The 19,369-nt window shown below is 39.8% G+C and overlaps 1 protein-coding gene and 1 long non-coding RNA gene across 2 annotated transcripts in view; both read left to right on the top strand.

Moving 5' to 3' along the window:
- rpl15 (ribosomal protein L15) overlaps nucleotides 1-19,369 on the top strand; it is a 397,523-nt gene that overhangs the window by 38,970 nt on the left and 339,184 nt on the right. The window lies entirely within an intron of this gene.
- LOC139633561 (uncharacterized) lies at nucleotides 4,278-7,990 on the top strand. The gene is made up of 3 exons (XR_011693782.1): nucleotides 4,278-4,618; nucleotides 6,759-6,861; nucleotides 7,504-7,990. It is a non-coding gene; the product is annotated as an uncharacterized lncRNA (long non-coding RNA).

Here is a 19,369-nt window from a genome sequence, read left to right as displayed (position 1 = left end):
GATGGTTGTAAAATTCAGCTGAGAAACGACGTTTGGAGCAGAATTCATCAGGTCAATACTGGGAAAAGGTAAAGTTTATCTACCCTGGCAGGTGGACAATTTATTGTTTAGAGATGCTATAGTATTACATTCTCGATGACTGTGCAGGGCTTAGTTGAGACCACCATTAGCACTGCAGCCTTCTCATTTAGTTCATTGTTACCATTGTGTCAACACAGAGTTCTCTGGGTTGCCCAGTAAAAAGGTTTAACCTCACCTTTTGCCACAATTCACTACAAAGTCAAGCAGCAACATATTGCATTGGCAATTTAAATATCAGCAGCTTCTTATTCCCTGTAAATCACTTTGTAACATTAAAAGTGAGGAGGATATGTTAGTCCCTGTGATAACTTTTACATTTACTCATTTGGCAGACGCTTTTGTTCAAAGCGACGTACAATTGAAGGACATCAGTAAAGCTCCAGTGCAGTGGGAAAGCTTGGCTTGGAGAATCCTGTCTCGGAGTATTATAGCAGTGTTTTGGCAGCTGATAATCCTTTAGTAATCCATCTGTCCTGCATCATACTTAATCATTTCACCAGTACCTGTACCAACACGCTGCCACCATGCAGCCTCATCCTTGTTTTTGATGCAGTGTTATTGTTAGGTTGAACTCCAGTGAGTATGTCTCAATCAATTTTATATATAAAACATGACACAGAATACTTTCTTTTTTTCACTATCTTCACATGACTATTTTTACCTGACCAGCTCACATTTCTTAAAAGACTACTCCGCTGATTTAGCATTGAATTCTTCCTTGTCAGAACCTGGTGCTTAGGGTTAGGGTTAGGGTTACCCACAATCACCCACAATGCAATGTGACCACCAGGGGTTCAGTCATAGGAAGTGAGGGAGATTTCTTAGCGTTATGTTAGTCGCAGATGATGCGGCCTTGAGCCCCAGCTTCGAGCAGCTCCAGTTTCTCTGTAATCTCCACAACCCCAGATTTTTTTTTGTTTTTTTAAACTTCAGAGAAAACAAATGCTGACTCAAGTGATCTAACTTGAAGACATTTATCAGACTAAAATCCCTGTGGAGCCACAAATGGCTTTGTAAAACTTTTTTTGACATACAACAGTATTACCACCCTGAGTCTGGGTCTGTCTGAGGTTTCTTCCTGTCATAAGGGAGTTTTTCCCCAGGTGCTTTCTCATGGGTTTAACTGTTGGGTTTCTCTTTATAACATAGTAACGTCTTGGACTTAATCTGTAAATTGCCTCAAGATAATACATTTGCATATATTATATATGTACATTTACATAGTACATGCTTTGTTGTTATATAAATAGAGCTGAAAAATGAATTAAATTGACTTTTTCACATATGGAGTAGTACTCCAAAATGTCTTTAAGTATTTACCATTGTCATGAAATTAATATTTTATTTTTCCCATCCATCCATCCATCCATTTTGAGATGGAACATCAGCACACAGTTGCAAATATGTATTTTATTTGCTTTAAAAATAAACAAAAAAATGTCAGTAAAATAATATATTCACACTCACATAATAACTTCATAACAATATATGATAAAAAATATTTGAAAATGTGTTTGTTTGTTTGGTTTGCTTCTGCTGAAGCGACCATGAGTATACAACACTGATATAACATATGGATATAACAGTGGCAAACTTTTTAAATTATTTTGGCTGGCTACTCTAATCATAAACCACTCAACCATGCAGTTATTCTAGCAGCCCCATTATGGCAATAGGAAAATAAACTGCACCAGGTTATCTGTAAGTGTTCTGTGGCACATGGTGTCAGAACAGACAAGAAATTCATAAATAGAATGATGCCATGTGCTGTCTCAGTGAGAATAAATTATTCTGCTGGGTTGAAGCCTTACATTGTGATTTGATAAGACAGGTGTACATTTATATAGAAAATGATTCTTCCTGTAGCTGTATTCAGAATCTAAAATTGCATTTGCATGGATTTTAAAATCTATGATTGAATCCTGAGTTTACAATAGCAGTAATTACATGAATCATCAATCCAATTTGAATAACTGGGCACATTTTACTGCATTGTGTCTTAACTGAGTCACACTCTTTCCACACTCAGCCACCAGTCTGGTGTAACTACTCACCAGCAGCAGGGGACAGTTGCTACATAGGCCAGCTAACTGTGAAAAAGACATCAATGAATTATAGTGGGAAACTCAGCAAACCTTACACAATGTGAAACAGATGCCAAATTCAAAAGAATATATGTATGTTCTCACAAGTGTTTCATCCAGGTGGCAGTTTTGGATTTGTTCAATAGTAAGAAATGATGTAGTGATACAAGATTTTCAACATGAAACTGATCACACTGTATCCCAGAAAGTGAAGTGAGTCACACCTCACTGTGTACAGTACACACATGAATGTGTCATATGTTCCCTGACAGTGTGCTGTCTCTTCGTCTGCTGCCCAAACTGGTTCACTTCAAACAAGCTTCAGGCTCGACTGCTTTGCACTGGCAACCATCTTTTAGCCCCAGTCTCTTTGTTGTGTCTGCCAGCCAAGTCTAATCCAGGACACAGAGCGGGGCTGGCACTGCCAAATCCACCTGGTGGGACAGCAGGGTGGCTCTCTGTGCCACATGTGGTCCAACATAGTGATACTGCTGACACCAGGGCTTTCAGATCCTCCACACCTGAAGCTACTGTAATGGGCAGGTTGCAGCCTGTTCCTATACTTCTTTATGTGACAGTAAATCATATTAAAAGATAAAAGTCAGACTGATATTTTTAACATTTCTAAATGAAAAAAAATATTCTTAACATTTCAAAATTGCACTTTAAAATATTAAAATCTCCAGTATTAGACATTATAGCGCTTGTCCTTTGGTTTGATTTGATTGGCTGTGGTTCCTTTCATTGTTTCAATTGTTTTGATTCGCTGAAGGGTTCTAGATTGTGTTTTTCTAAACCATGAGGTGTGCCTTGATTGACTAATCACCCCCAGACGTGTAATTAGGGTGTGACTTATGTAACGCTGTCTTTGTGTGTTGATCTTGGAGAAGGCTGCAGGGCCAAAAGGTAATTTCTCTGAATAAATAACAATATTACAGTAAAATTCAGCAAATGTCTTTTCCTTTATGTTTTTTTCCAGCTTTTTTAAAAAGTTTGCATTCCAGTGTTAATGAGAAACTTCCTTACTACAGTCTATAAATAAAGTGGTCTCTTGTTCCCTTCCGGGATTCATGTCCAGGTTTGATGCCAGACATAAAACCGGTGTTGATTGTTGTGTTAGTGTCTACCTGATCAATTCAAATCCAACATTCACTCTACTTTTCGCTCTGTTTTGGTTTACCTTCCTGAGGTAAGTATCTATGTTTTTAGCTGCTAAATGCTCCACTGTCTTCACTAGTTAGTCTCTAAATCACCTTTCCACCAGTGCTAACCTCATCACTAATTCTGTGCTGCTGCTTGTGCTGACTCAAATCTGGTTCAATTTGTGAACCTTCTATGAACTAGTTTGCTTTTCAACAGGCTAGAGAGCTGCCACAGAGCCGCGTATATGCCACTGTATACGTCTGTATATCTGTCCGCTTTGCCAGCAACCCTAGCAAGCACAACAACAATGGCAGATTACATCATCTCTTTACAAGTGTTGCTCCTGGCTTTGTGAACCTACACTGAAACCCAAAGATTTTGATGTTGATTTTGATTTTCCATATGTTCACAAATGGTGTGTGGTCTTGCTGGTCATGATAATTCTGCCCCGAGCCCCTGATGGAAGGGTTCTTGGTTGTGTTGCTGCCACTCTTGAACCAACTTTCCTTGTTGAGAGCCAGTTCTTTGGCTGGTTGGAAATTAGCACCGTCTACGAACTGACCCTCAAACAGCCTTTTTGAAAAAGAGGGTATAGCTGTGTTTGTCTGAGGTTACTGCTGGGTACTGTATAATGGGCATTTAAAATTTTTTTGCACTTAAGATGACAGCAGTGAGACTGAACCAAAATAGTGAAGTGGTTGGAACACCAAAACAACATGCCAAAATGCTAAAAAGGTCTATAAAGCAGACTATAGAGTTGGGTGATAATTCTACATTGGTTCATCCCTATGAGTGACCCGTTTAACATACAAGTACTTATTTTATCCATTGTTTATAATGGTATTAAAGTATACTTAATTTTGACCCTGTAGTGACCTTAGACACAGAGTTAATGACAGTTAAGTTTAACCTCGTTACATGTTTTGTTTGACTGTCATACTAAAAAGACTAAAAATCCAAGAGTTCAGTGTTTGTAAAGGACAACATGATTCAACACTGCCACAACATGAACCACACCTTTTCCCAAGCTTTGGTGTCATCAACTGCATGTTTCTCTGTAAACAGTTTTGACAGCAGGTAGATGTCATTCGCTCTGCTCGCCCTGAAGCAACAGTGACGCATGCAAGAGTTCACTTCAGGATTTCCTTCTGCTAACATCTGTTTTTCTGTGGCTAAGTCTCGCCGTCTGAAAAAGCCGGCCTCATCATCAGTCCCCTCTTGCTTACAAAATGACTCACCTCAGCACTCCAGTGAAGTGGGTGCTTCAGGGTTGAAGACGAATTAAAAGTGATGATGCGCAAGTAACCAAGGTATGTGAAACAAGGTCACTGACAGAAGTGTGAGAGACCACATGAGAAAGTGTTACACTTTTGACCCCCGATGTGTTTTTGTTCAGTATGAGACTCAGAATCTTGACGTTTGCCACATCAGTGGAGCAAATACAAATGGTGTTCAGTTGGCAAGTCAGATGTTAAGTCTATTGGTTCATCCAATAATTTCATCCTAAACAAAATATATCAAAAATTACTGGCCAGCTTTAGTAATATGGTCCCCAGAGGACGATTCTTGATGCTTCTGGTAAACCCTGAACTTCTTATTTTGCTACTTTGGTGTTAGTTACCTTAAGAACTACAAGCCAGATTTCCATTAAATTGAATGTATGTACTTGTAGTCCTGAAGGCCTTAAGGTCCTAAATGATTCCCCAATCACTTCTATACTGCCACCACAAGCTTGAAGGAATCTCCAGCCACACTAATGAATCTGTGAGGCTGTGAGGCCTGCTGGCTGCTCACATGTTCACAATGACAATGTTAGCACGCCAATGTTCAGCCTTTGGTCCTAAACCAAACAACACATTTGAGATACTTTACTCTGAATCAAAAAAATGAACCTGATTACAGCAAAATGTGTAGGGTTTAGGGTGTAAGTGTAAGGTGGAGACCATAAAACCATCCTCTGAGGGTTCTTTCACTTAACACATTTGACCCAGTGTTGATGTAAAAATATTGGTTAGTGCATCTTAAAGAGTTCCATCTTGTAGATAGTGAGTTGTCCAAGTCTTTTTTGATAATAATGCAGGTCTAGGTTCTATATTAATACTGTGAAAGTATCAAAGCCTCAGTCCACAGAGAAATGTACACAGCCTGTATTCAGAAACTGAGCCTTAAAACCAGCCGTCAGGACTTCTGGAACTTTGTGATGTCACAACAAAGTGGTCACTGCTCTCAGACTTGCTGAGGCCTGATAGAGGAGATGTTAAACTTCACTGAGATGGTTTTTGGTACTAAACCACAAATATATCTTCATATGGTTATCAATACTTCAAATAAAACACCAGAAAAATGTAAAATATGAGACCTTTAAAAAATGCCATTACATAGGCCATAAAAATAGTTTTATGTCTGGTGAAAATGAAAACTTTGTTCACAAGATAACTCATAGTTTAACAGGCCAGACTGCAGGAAACATTTTTAAAAAATGTGAAATGACCTCTTAACCTTTCATAACCTGAGGTTTAAATTTACATTAATGGCCCTGCTATTTCTAAATTGCTAAACTTTTCAATAAACTCCAAATGAAATTAAATTTGGCATGTTTTCAAAGGATGTTATATGGTGAAAATGCCGGAGCACTCAGTCTGACTGACTGTCCATGCTATAAGTCAGACTGACGTGAGTCACCAGTGATGGGAGCTTGTGTTTTGCCAGTTTAACATGAGGCTATAATTATTTTTTAATAACTCATGCCTGTTCAGGTGCAGCCATGACTCAGACACAAACATAATTGCAGGTGTCTGTACACAGCAAACTAGAACCTCACATGAGGAAACATGATTCTTGGATTTCCAGGTAATTTTAACAGATCTGTGATCCTGTCTGATTTGCCATGCAGTAAAGTTCTGATTCTCAGAGAACAAAACTGATCATAGAATAAGGCTTATATTATATTATCGGTCTATGTAAGTTAACCAGTAGAGAGACACAACTCCAAATGAGGGGCCTCTTCAAGTGGGGATTCTTCCTGACAAATAAGTCCTTGTGGGCCAGTGAAATTTTGACTTTGCAAAATTTGCCCTTCCAGTGAAGTTAATGTGGAAACACCTTAAGAGAACAACTCCTGTTCATTACAATGTAGGTTTTATTTACTTATTTATTTCTGTGGTTATCATCTGTATCGGTAACATTAACATTCTACCCACCAAGTTAATTGCTGAGATCTGAGATCACGGCAGCATCACTACAATGAAGTCAAAAGTGGCAGGAAACACAACTAGACAGTCCTTCACTGGAAGGGCACATATAGAGACACTCTATAGGGCTCATAATCCTGATTTACCCGTACCTCAGAGGGCCATTACAGAACTTTGGTATTTATCATTTTGCCTCCGCTGTCTGGGTACCTTAGCAATACTTTATTTATTTAATTTTTTGTTGTCCTCTGTGCACCAGAGTCCTGTTGAGTCCTGCATAGATGAAGTGCTGCCGGAGAGCACCTGACTGATGTGCAGCCAATTTTTTGAGGAAACAGAATATTCACAGTTCACATAATTTGGTAAATATACAATTTTAAGTGCTTGAATTTGTTTGTAAGACATCATTTGATTGTTTATCATTTGATGGAGTTGGCTAATGTATGTAAACTTGCCACTGTAGAAACAAATCGCACTACACATCTGGCTCCCTGTCTACAAATGTCAAACCTGCAGCCAGAAACCTGGGTGTAATATTTGATGACAACTGAGAAGCAACTCAGAAATCAGGTCTTTTATTTTGCACATTTGAAGCTATAAACCTTAATCATTAATTTGGGGGGCAAATGCACTTGATTCACAGATATCTTAGTCTATCATAGTCATTTACAGTGGTAGTTTGTTCACCTCACATTAGTCTTTTCCCCATATTGCTAAGAGTTTTTGGTCCCTGTGATTGAATATGAAGGTAAATACCAAGCATCTGTAGAAGACTTTCTGGAGACAAGCGGTACTAATTTTCTTATATCTATTGTATATGCAATTTTGTATTTTTGTATAGTATATATGTCAGGCAACAGATGGTTCCTATCAAAAATTAAAAGTAATGTCAAACTTTTTAAAGGCATTAACAAATTGGAGATTGAAAATTGACACGAATAAATACCTGGGCAAGATCTATAATTCCAAGTTTATGTTTTTATTTCTCCCTTGATTCTCTTTAGTCCTTTGGTTGTTTGAAGAAAATCATCATGTAGAACAGTATCATTGACAATGACTGCAGCAAACAAGCTGCTGTTGTCTTCAGGTCATCAAATGTGGACCAGGATAATCTGGTTGAAACAAGTGCTACAAGATGCCCCGCAGCTTGAAGAAATGTGATTTGTGCTTGATGATGTGATTACATACCAACACAGATCACAGAGTGTTAGTCGCACTGTCATAAACTCTGCTCTCTCCTGAGGTGACTGTAAGAAGCTACAGTGATTCAATATTAAAAAGTGTTATTAAAATAAATGTCCATATACTGTCTATTGTCTATTGATCTAGAATTAGCTTAGCCAATAATCACCTCATGGTAGCTTTTTACATATGCTGTTTTAAAACAAGTAGAAGCCATTTACTTAATCAAACCTGAATCACACTTACTTTGAAACGATTTCTCCTTTTTCTTTAGTCATGTAGAATCATATTTAAAGTGGCCATAGGAGACTTTTCAGCTTCTCCCCCAAAGCATTTCCAAGTGGTATTATTGTTGGCGTCCTAAAGACCAGAATATAACAGAGGTCACAGTCAGAAAATGTGTACTTTGTTTGATAATCTATGATGTTTGTTTCTGGCTGCAAGTGGTAGAATTACCAACATGGCTACTGCCATTGGCCTGGCTATTGTCCTGAACAACCATTACAATCCCAATTTGGATTTGAAACCCTGATCTCAGTGCTGAAGGCAGAGTAAAAACGCATCTTTGCTTTATAAGTGGGCAGGGATTTGTTAGTTAAAGATGTATTAGTAATAAATGTCACTTTGGACTGGCCATCGGGACTACTGTGAAATCCTGGTAGGCCTGTGGGCCATAAAACAAATCCATAAAGGTTTTACAGGCCCTTCTCTCCACTAAAAATAGATACAAGATACAACTAATGCTGCTGGGAGTGTCATTAGTTTTGCAGGTATTTCATAAGAAGTTATAACAAACTAAACTAACTAAAATTTTGACTAGATGATGGCACTGGATGACTGAAAGTCATGGGATTAGTTATTATAATGCACCCTCTGGGGAAAATGAACATCTGTATGAAATTTCATGACAATCCTGGCAACAGTTGAGATATTTCAAGATCAAGGTCAAGATCAGTGGTTGGCAACTGGCCCGCCATGTAATGGATTAGGGAATAAACTGGCCGAGACCAAACTTACTTGCCAACCCCTGGTCTAGATCATCAAGTGGCTGAGATTACCATCCCTACAGGGAGCCCCATGGTGGCTGATATACCCCAGCCATTAGTCCCTATGAGTTATTTCTAAAATCACAGGGTCCTACATTTCACATAAAGCATCTTGATAGTGTCTCTTCATTAGAGCCTTCCTGCTTGGTAAACAACCAGGTGTTGCCCAAGCTGGGATGACCATGATGCCATCACCACAACAACATCAGGGTTATATTTTTTCCAGACCTTAGAGAGCTTCCTCTAGAGTCACAGAAAACATTACACAACCGTTTGTACAGCCTGTGTATACCTCTCGTGGTGAGTAATCATGTGATCAGTCAGTACTGTTCTGTTGTTCTTTTTTGCTGATTGAACCAAGAGAAAGAAAGAGTAAGATCATAATATCTTTGGTGGCCCGTGGAATCTATTTCTCACCGTACCACACTGAGGTCACAACATGATTTCGCAACACCTGACCTAAATGGATAAAACATTTCATGCATTCCTCATAATTATATAAAATAGACACCAGAGTACTTTATACAGTTTCAGGCCATGGTAATAGACTATATATTATGTTATTTAAAAGTGTTTCAGAGACATTTGTAGCAAATGCAAACCTTTTATTTATTATATCACATAAATCAAATGATTATTCCTACAAGTAGTTTCTCACTGACATAAACACAGTGGAATGTAAAGAGGAAATCCAAACAGTAGAATAAACTCTAGTATATAAAGGTGAACTGTAGTAACTGCTGCAGTGTTTTTGTTATAGAGTGATAGTTTCTGAAACTTGAAGTTGGGAAGCATTTTCACATGCACAGTTAAACGAGTCAATATTTGACTTGGTGCAGCTTCTGCAGTCTGAGCATTGAGGTCTTATGTGGCTTATGTGAAGCCACAACTGTACTCAGCAGATAATTTCCCATCGGTCTCGGGAGCATTACAACTTTAAGACAACCATTGAACCGGCTGCATGTGAAAGGGCTAGTAAATAACAGTAATGAACTCCTCTGCTTGTGTAACATTATTCTGGATTAACCCCTATAGTAGGTGTAATGTGATACAGTCTCTAAGAATTGGTAGACTGCAAAAATCCAGCCATAAAATATCTTTGACAGTTTTATAAAGAAGCAGCTCTGACCTTTGTACTACTGCAGGAAATTTATGTCAACTTATACATTTTTTTTGTGGGAAACTTCCAGACACTTCCAGAGAGTAAAGGAAAGCCAAGACATAAAGATATGTCTTTATAGATGTTGTTCATTGATCAGCTGGATGCAGGTGACGGATTCTGAAATCTGTTATGTCAATCTTTTAAATACAAAAGATGTCAAAGATAACACTAGGTTGTGTTGAGAGGCACAAATTTGCAGTCTATCAGCATAATTTAGTCCAAAAGCGAATAAAACTGGATTAAACCCAAAAGGCTCATTAGTTTTGTCAGCAGGGTCAGACTGGACAGTCGGTATAAAGGGACAAATCCCAGTGGGCGCCAAATCACTGGGCTGGTGGACAATCAAAAGAAATCCATAAAGTTTTTACCGGTCCTGTCAGTCTCTTATTTCTTCTGTTTCTTTATTTGTGACCTCATTGCATCGTATTCTTGTTTATGTCAGATGGTGTCAGCCCTTTATCTGTTTGCTTCTCTCTGTGCTCACATACACAGTGTTTTAATACAGCTGCATTTACCATAACGCTGTTGACGTTGACATATTTTTCTGTTGCTGTCAGACAGTGGATTGAAATATGACTAATGGGGCCCATCAAGACTGCATGTTTAAATAAAAGTTATTCAGTAAGTTAAGGTTATTCGACATGGGTATTTGACTGCAGTAGATTTGGTTCCCAGTTTGAGGAAGCAGCAGCAGCTCCGTCACAGAAGCTGATGTACTGCTTTGCATGGAGCCATCTGCAAAAACATGTTTTAGCCACTTTTAAAACATGTGCACAGAAAAAAAAAAAAACTAATATCAGTTGACGTGTACGCTTTATTTAGAATATTTGTCTCCGCTTTATCTGCTATTAGACAGCCCTTTTCTTTGGAACTAAATTTTTCCTTGTGCTACACACAAGTGCACCTACGCAAACCTCTGTCTGACTCAAACTGCTGATCTGCATAGTAATACAGTAGTTCAATGGTTCAACAACTGTAGTTCCAAAGGAAAGGGCTGTTTGACATGGTGGGAATACCCAAAATAAAGCGTATGCTTCAACTGATATTAGCTTAGGCCCCGTCCACAGCAGCCCATCACTGCTGGTGCTCCTGCTGTCTCTCTAGACTAGCAGCATGCTGATCTGAATCTACTAAAATCCGTTGTCTGACAAAATAATTAAAAAATCATTTAAAGACAGACTGTGCTGGGATCATGTAAAATGATCGCTCAGAGAGAAAGTGAGAAGCTCTTTTGTGTATGTGTCAGCTGCCGTGTGTACTGAACGTGCTGCTCTGCCTCTCTGCCACTTACTGAACAGGGTAGGCACAGTTACAGGTGTGTTTCATGGGGCAGCACTGGAGACTCTCTTCCATGGATGGTAGCTAAGGTATTATTTGAAAGGGGTCTGAAAACTCGCCAAGTTGGCAGCACCGTTCAGGATGCGCATGAGTGTGCTGAGTGCTTGTTCCAGGACTGGGCTCAGTGACCAATCACAACCAGGTTTCGACCCTCACCGACCTGACCCGATCACCCGAGCTGTGACTCCACTGAACAGTCTGACTTCAGCTCTTTGTCTTTGCTCAGGATCAAATGCATCAGCATTTTTTTTATTAAACTGTTGTGCAGTAATTTCCATCACTGCTCTGACAGTTGTTGCTTCTGACCTCTGCACACATGGAAAACTGACAGGCTGCAACCAGCTGACACGAGGTGTGATGCCAATAGCTCTGACGTAATGGCAGATTTAGCAGGGTTTCGAATACAGTTTTTTTTAATGTTGCTATGAAACCTTATTAGAAATGTACAATAAAAGGAACAATGAAATGAATAAATCTTGTTGCACCCATCACCTGTCCTCAAGGTTTCCCAAGGAGTCATGGTGCCTGTTTTGCCTCCAGGGACTGAGAAACATTTGGGAAATCTGTTCTGTGTAGACAACCTGCACCTTTATCCTCACACAGCTGATTTGCTTTGTTATCACCATATCATCCACACTGTTTACTCATCTTTCCTCCAGAATGAGATGTGACTGAATCTGTGACTGGAAAGTAGGAACAGTTCTGCATCAGGTACTTCCAGGTCAGTTCTGTCCATGTTTTACCCTTCACTTTTTCATTCCACTTTGTTTGTGCTTTAGTAGAGCTAAGCACCGTCTGCTGTTATCTGTGTCCAGAACTCCCTTGTCAAGATGTTCTTCACTGAAGTGGACCACTCTGTGTGAAACAGACAGGAGCGCTGCCAAACAGCAAGAGAAAGAAATGCAAACTTGTCGTTTGAGCCTCCTTAGTGCTCCATTTCATCTTTTGCCAGAGATCACCACGGTTCACAAGGCAGACTTTGGAACAGGGCCATTTCCTTGGTTTCCTAGATTTGCATGGCTGTCCAGACGTCAGCAACCACCACCCCGCCTCCCCTCCCCACCACCACCACCACCACACCGGCTCCTAAATGCGTCAGCAGTCCTTCCTCCCATCCCCCTCTCCTCCTCATATCCACGCTGCCTCCCTGCAACACCTCAGCTCATTGTGTCCTTGAGGACTCACTAACTATAGTCACCCCTTCCCCCACTCATGCACTCGCTTCCGCTGCTGTTTAATGTGTTTAAATTTCTGCTAATAATTGAGCTATAATCAGACTGATACAAATACTCTGATTATTGCAACAAACCACCTTGATCAGAGGTTATCTTCGTTCAAATAGGATTGAAATAACAATGAATGAGCTGATGAGCAGATGAGGATTTCTTGTCAATCTTTCAAATTTCTCTCGTATGTACAGGTGTCATCTTGGGAACTGGAGAAACGTAATGTCTGCATTTAACGTCAGGATGGAGGGCATGTGCAATAAGAACACAGAAAGTAACCTGGTTAAATCATTTACAAGGTGCAATTTTAATTTTGATTAGTTAAGTAAAGGCTTCAACTACCCCTCTAACCAATCAGTTTGTTCTGTTTGAGGTATATGGAACATTTTTATTCTGTTTAGGCTTTTAAAGTGATTAATCTGATTATTAGACTCCATGTAAATGTACCAAATGAGTTAATGAGTAAATTCATTGAGTGAAAAACAATGAACACAATAGACACCCTGCACATATTCACATTCTGTGGAAACTATTAATTAACTTTAATCTGGTTTCATTGTAATCAGTTTATTTATTTATTCTGTATCTCCAGTGACTTTTCAAATGGATTTTCAAATGAAGTTTCCAGTTACCAGGGGACTACCGAACAATTCTCCGGGGTGGCACTGAAACCAGTGCTGGAAGTACTCAGATATTTTACTTAAGTAACAGTGGCCGGAGTTACAGTGTAGAAATACTCAGTACTTCAGTAAAGGTACAAAGGTAACAGTAGCAAAACGGAAACAATGCAGAATGGCCCATTTCAGAATAACGTATTATAATGGATTATAATTACTGATGCATCGCTAGGTGTTTTGTGAATTTCAATAAAGTCTAAGGCTTTGTCCACACTACTGCATTTTCATTTCAAAACAACATTTTAAAACGAAAATGACTGTCCACTCTGCAGTTGGTTAATTGCAGAAAATGCTACAAACAGCAAACACAATTGTAGCGTTTAAATGCAGAATTTAACTGCACAACAGCTGCATGCAAAGACAACAAGGTCAGTAACACTTGTAATTTGTCATTCATGTTGTAATCACCACTGGTTGTTGTGATTGATATCCTGACCAGAGAGCGACCATGGGTGTCTATTTCATTGTTTCGAAAGGTTTTTCCATTTTTGCCCGTCCAGACCACAACGAAACCCTGGAGTTTTCAAACTAAAATGGATCCAGCTGCATTTTCCAAAAGTCTCAATTTAAGTGGCTCAAAAATGTAGCAGAAGTGAAAACTAAAATGTAGCAGTGTGGATGTAGCCTTAAATTAGCCTACGGTAATACATGATAATCTATTTGAACATCATATTTTCTGTTGCAAATTTAAATCTGACAAGTTAAGTCGCAACTGAAGTTCCAAAAATAAATGTAGTGGAGTGAAAAGTACAATGGTTGCCTCTGACCTGTATGGAGCTTTTATTCCCCAGCAGCCGTTGTGGATGCAGCATAAGTTAACAGACTGACTTTATAATGTTTCTTTTCAAATGCATCACAAATAAAGAAACCACCAGAAGAGCGAAAGATGAATGGAAGGTTTTGCTGCCATTTCATCTTCACTAGTTATCGATACGTTTGGATAGCCGTTTGGGTAGTGCTTTGTCTATAAATTTCAAAACAGATTATGTGAACTGTGAATATTCTGTCCTCACTTTTTTTGCCTTGTGGTTTAAAGAAATTTTAACGAGACGGGGTAAACATGCTAGCTGCCCTGTGTTACATTGAGTTAAATTTTAGCTTTAGCATGCTAAGATGCTGACAATGAGAAATCCAACACGCTGAGGTTTAGGTATAAAGTTTACCATATTAATCATCTTAGCATGCAATAATTTGTTCACTAGCACTAAACAGGAAGTACAGCTGAGCTTGATGCGAACTCCTTAAACCTGTCCAGCAATCTCTATCAGGTCGCGGTCCACCACCTGCCTGTTCTGCCTTCCCATGCTAATGAAGCAGGGTCAGATAAGTCCGGTGGGAATCCTGATGAAGACAAGGTCACCAAATCATCTGGTATGTTGGAGAGGATGTGCATTTCATTTTGGATATGGGAGCCTATACATAGTTTGCTCTACAAAAAAAAAAAAAAAGCTACCGTAAAAGGAAGGAAGGAAACTGTTAGCCTGTTGCACCCACTTAGTCCTGAGAGGAGGTCTAATCAGAACAGAGCTGAAAACACTGGAGTGGTTTTACCATGGGTTTTTGAAAAAAAATGTCTGTTTAAGACAAGTATCGTTCAACGTATAATTATTACCCAATCCAGTCGTTGTGATTGCACAGTAGATTTTGCACAGTTGATCCTTGATTCACATTTGACCTACCACATTTACTGCAGTGGGTGAAAATAAGAGAAGTGTGTTCAGGCATCACTTCCATATCAGTGGTTTTAGATGACAGACTTTCTCATGGTGGACATTTTGACTTGTTAAACAAGTGTAATTAATATCTGAATAATAATGGCTGCATTGCATAAGGTTTTGCGGCTCCAGGGGCCTGCCCCTGTGCATGCTAGCTCACTCATAGCTTAACACCTGAAATGAACAGAGCCATCACTGATATTATTTTTAACACTGTGCTTTTCTTACTATGGCAAGTTAAATGTCAGCTGTGAGACAACCCTCTGAGTTAAACTGAAGATCTCTGTAAAACCACTCACATCGCCTGACAATGGACCTTTTTCACAACTGACATTTTAACTTGTCATACCAGGAAAAACATACAATAATAATGGTTAAGTTTCAATGAAATGTCCCTGGAACTGCTCCAAAAAAACCCCAAAAACACTGTATTCATGCTGTGTCAGCAAAATGGAAATAACAGGAAAACTTATTATTATTCCCACTGAGATCACTGACACATTATTCCACAGTGGTTACCTGATTACCATGAATTCATACATTACACAAAGCCCAAATGACCTATTTTTATTTTTTATTATATCAGTCAAGTGAAATGAAATATAAATAAATGTTAGCTAGCTGTAGTATGTCTTGTGCAACCATTTTGCCAAAGGTTTGTTAACACTTCTGTATTATACCATTTGGAAAATTCCTGAAATAGCTGAATTATGACAGAGAATTTCTGATTTTGTACAATGGCAACAATCAATAAACATAAATATGGTGACATACTGATTAAATGCAGGTAAGTGATCTTACTTCACTGACCCCATATTCAAGTTTACAATATCTTCCAAGGACTCAAGTAGCCATAATTTGCACACTGATTCAAAGTTTGTGGAGTTTTCCTGTGAAAACTGAGTTACATTTACATGTTTTGTTTTGTTTTTTTTTGTTAGTTTATTTTTTACAGAAACTCTTTGTGTGTATCCTTGAGGTCTGACAAATGTGTTGAGTGCATTTCCTTATTTTCAAAGCCATTTTTTAAAATTATTTAAAATTTTAATTTCAAAATGAATATCTTAAATAATTGTTTACATCCATGTCTTCTTTACTGCCTTTGTTAGTGTGTTTGTTGCTTAGTTACTGCCACCAGCTGTAAATCAGCAGGTTAAAATGACACAGCAGGATGTGAATCACGCTACCTGTTTGTGTGCTCATGCATGTGTCTGTTGTATGTTGTGCATATGAGCGATACAAACAGAATGTTATCATACCATACTGTACTAGTAGACAAAAACATCCACAGGGTACCTATCAAAGCGGGTATACAAGTGCTCTTATTTTGAAGAGCAGTGTTGGACTGAGGGTCGGAGCCTGTGTCTTCATTGTCTACCTGGTCTTTATGGAGAAGCTGTAGGGCACAATTGTCTGCAGATTGGTTTTTCTTCTTTCCAATTTCAACAGCAAAACTTGAACAAGAATACTCTTTGGCCTGGACTCTTGCTGGCATGTAAGTCACTCCCACCACTGACTCAATCCCACGTGGCAGCTGACAGTCTTTTATATGACAGTCTTTTATACTATAATATAGAGTGGCAGTCAAACTGAAAAAAAGGTCTAGTTATAACTCTCCAACAGCTCCACAAACACCTCGGAGACCTGATTTCAGTAGTTGAGTCAGGCTCTTTTCTCTGCCCCCAGTGTGCAAGTGCAAAGAAAAGCCTTTTATTGACACAGCCTGAAAAAAGACTTGTCAAAAAAGCGAGTGATGTGAAGCAGTCAATCCTCCCTCAGCTGAGGCCTGATTGTCTCATGAGCTCTGTTCTGTAAACAGATGTCCCTACAGAACCAGGCAGCCAGGCGACCGGTGCTGGAGCAAAAATAAAATAAGATAATGGCAAAAAAAAAACAAAAACAAGAAAAAAAAACAGGAAAAACAGCAACCCTGTGAGAACGGCTGGCTAAAAATATATCCTCTCTGTGCCTCTCCAAGGTCACTCTGTCATTTTGATTTGATTGGAACACAGCAGTCACAGCCATCTTCCTCCTGAGCCTCACTAACAAGCATGGCATTACTCTGCCAGCCACTGCTCAAACATCTTCCACATCTGAAGCACTTATTATCCTCTTAGATTAATTTTGCTTCCTTGCCTGAGCCATAATGCATGTCATCTGTTGACCAGGTCCTGCAGCCTTAATCCTCTTTTGAATCTAATATACTGTAAATCTGTTTTTCTCATTCATGGACCGATAATGGTGAATTATCCGCAGTCTACTGCTGACTTTATTCCCTTTTCACTCTTATGCACATTTGCATGTTTCCCAGAGTGTAACCTGCAGACACAATGCTGAGGGAACTAACGAATGCTTTTCTGTGGATACCCTTGATGTTTGTTTACACTGGTGGCTGTTTGCCTTCTGATGATCATCAGCTGGAGGTCATAGTCTACCTGGAGTTATATTGAACACGTCACCTTGTAAATTTATGACCAGTTTGCTCGGCTGAGTCACTGTTGCCACAAGTGGGTGTCTCTAATATTTAAAAACGATGACAATTCTGTGTAAATATTAGTCGAGAAAAGGCTGCACACACTAAGAATAAGATGAGGAAAGGCTTCTGAGACTGATCTTCGGTTGAAGGCAACAAGTTCAGCGGACATCTGCGGTATCCATATGATCATAAGACAGTAGCGGGCCCCATGTGCTGCGCTGTGAGTCAGTTGAGCTGCCTTATGGAAGATGGGGGGGGGGTCTCAGATATATTTTTCAGAGGCGTGATACACATATTGAGTCAGGCATGTAGATTCACACTGCTGGTGCAGGGGAACAACCCCGGCGGTTTAAAGAAATCTGGGAAAAGCTGCTGTTGCATGGCTCGGGTTATCCGCCTGTGGGAAGTGAGATTCGGGAGTGTACACACCAAACATATTCCCCTGCTTCATGCACATGTGGCACGACTCTGACACGTGCACACAACGCTGCTGTAACAAATGGACTGTGTGTCATCGAGCCTGACAATCACAAAGCCTGCCTTTACAGTTTAGGAGTGAGTGGAGTGATCATGAGGAAGATCACTTGGTTAATCTATTACAGCCAAAGTTCCCTTGAGCAAGAGTCCATGTGTATAATCCTGAGATAAAGGCAGCTGCTGAATGTGCTGCAGATACTGTGAGACAAAGCAAAAGGCAGCTGTTTCCCTTGTTGTTTTGTCTGTCCCTGTAAAAGCTCCATTCAGATACTACTGGAGTCTATACACTGTGCATTTATGATTGCCCCTCTATGACGACGTTGGGCTGCAGGAACAGCAAAACACAACGTGATGCGCTGTGTGTGGGCAGGCTGGGAGGAGGGCAGCAAAGTTTCTGCATGGTAAGAAGACTTAGTCAGCCACCCCCGTGAAGCTGAGCTGGCTGATCGACACTAACTCACAGCTGCTGCTGCTGCTGCTGCTACTGCATGCACGGTTGTGTTTGTGCTAAGTCAACCACACAAATAAAACATGAGATAAGAAGAAGAAGAAGAAAAAAAAAAACACAGATGTTTGTTGCAGGGCTGAAAGAAGAACAGAACCGGATATGTGACATGAAACTCGTATCAGAAAGGGGAAGCAGGCTTAGAAAAGTGCTGGACAGATTGAAAAGGTGAAACCAGGTTTCTAAAGTTGACTTTTAATTTTAAAATGCTTGCAAAACAAGCTCTGCACTAATCTGATCTAGAGGCTTTTTTGGTTGTTTTTTTTCCCTAAGACAAAGCAGGTGTCAATAATCAAAAGTCATAACACCAAAAGAAAATATATAAACCCATAAAATTCTAAACTTCTAGTCTCCTAGTTTAAATTACTTGTAATTCCTCTGGTCGTATATTAAATCCATTTATTTAAGGGGATTTGGGAGATACTGGTGGCAAATACCATTTGATGAAGGTACTTTGTTGCCTTGACCCCCGCCCTGAATGGAGAGTACTTGTGCATGTTTTGAATGGATGTGTGGTGTAGATAAATGGACAGGCAGGGACCCTGGCAGGAGAGCACAGAGCAGGCAGATTCATGGCCAGACAGTAGAAATCTGTCAGTCTCCTGGCAACGTGAGAGGACACCTGGAGGTAATGTAAGCAGCCCCCACCCCCACCTCCCCCACATCTCTCTCTCTCTCTCTGCTTCTTCTTTCTCTTCATCTCTCTGTCCCATCCCTCTCCCACCCTCTCCTCGTGACTCATCACCAGAACCTTAATCACCAATGAGTGGGCACTGCCTCCCCTTCCACATGGCGGAGGAGCTGGAGGAAAAACTGTGCTGATACACTGTTGCCCCCTGCTGGATGCTGTGCTGCATTGCAGTACACTCCGCATGGCTGGTTTTCACAGGAACAAAGACGTAGCAATGAGCTTCCTGTTTGCATTTATGCACCAGAAAAATGGGCCACTGCATCACTTTTACCTTTCTAAGCCAATTTACTAGTCACATGGTATACTGTTTAGCCTGTGCCAATGTCTTCTGTGGGTCTTGGGGAGCTTTTTCCAGTCCAGAAAAAGAAATGTTAT

This window comes from Trachinotus anak, unplaced genomic scaffold, assembly GCF_046630095.1.
Source record: "Trachinotus anak isolate AG129_WGS33_773 ecotype Australia unplaced genomic scaffold, CSIRO_AGI_Tana_v1 ptg000016l, whole genome shotgun sequence".
NCBI lineage: Eukaryota > Metazoa > Chordata > Actinopteri > Carangiformes > Carangidae > Trachinotus > Trachinotus anak.
The sequence above is the reverse complement of the archived record's forward strand: the minus strand, read 5'-3'. Positions and strand labels throughout refer to the sequence as shown.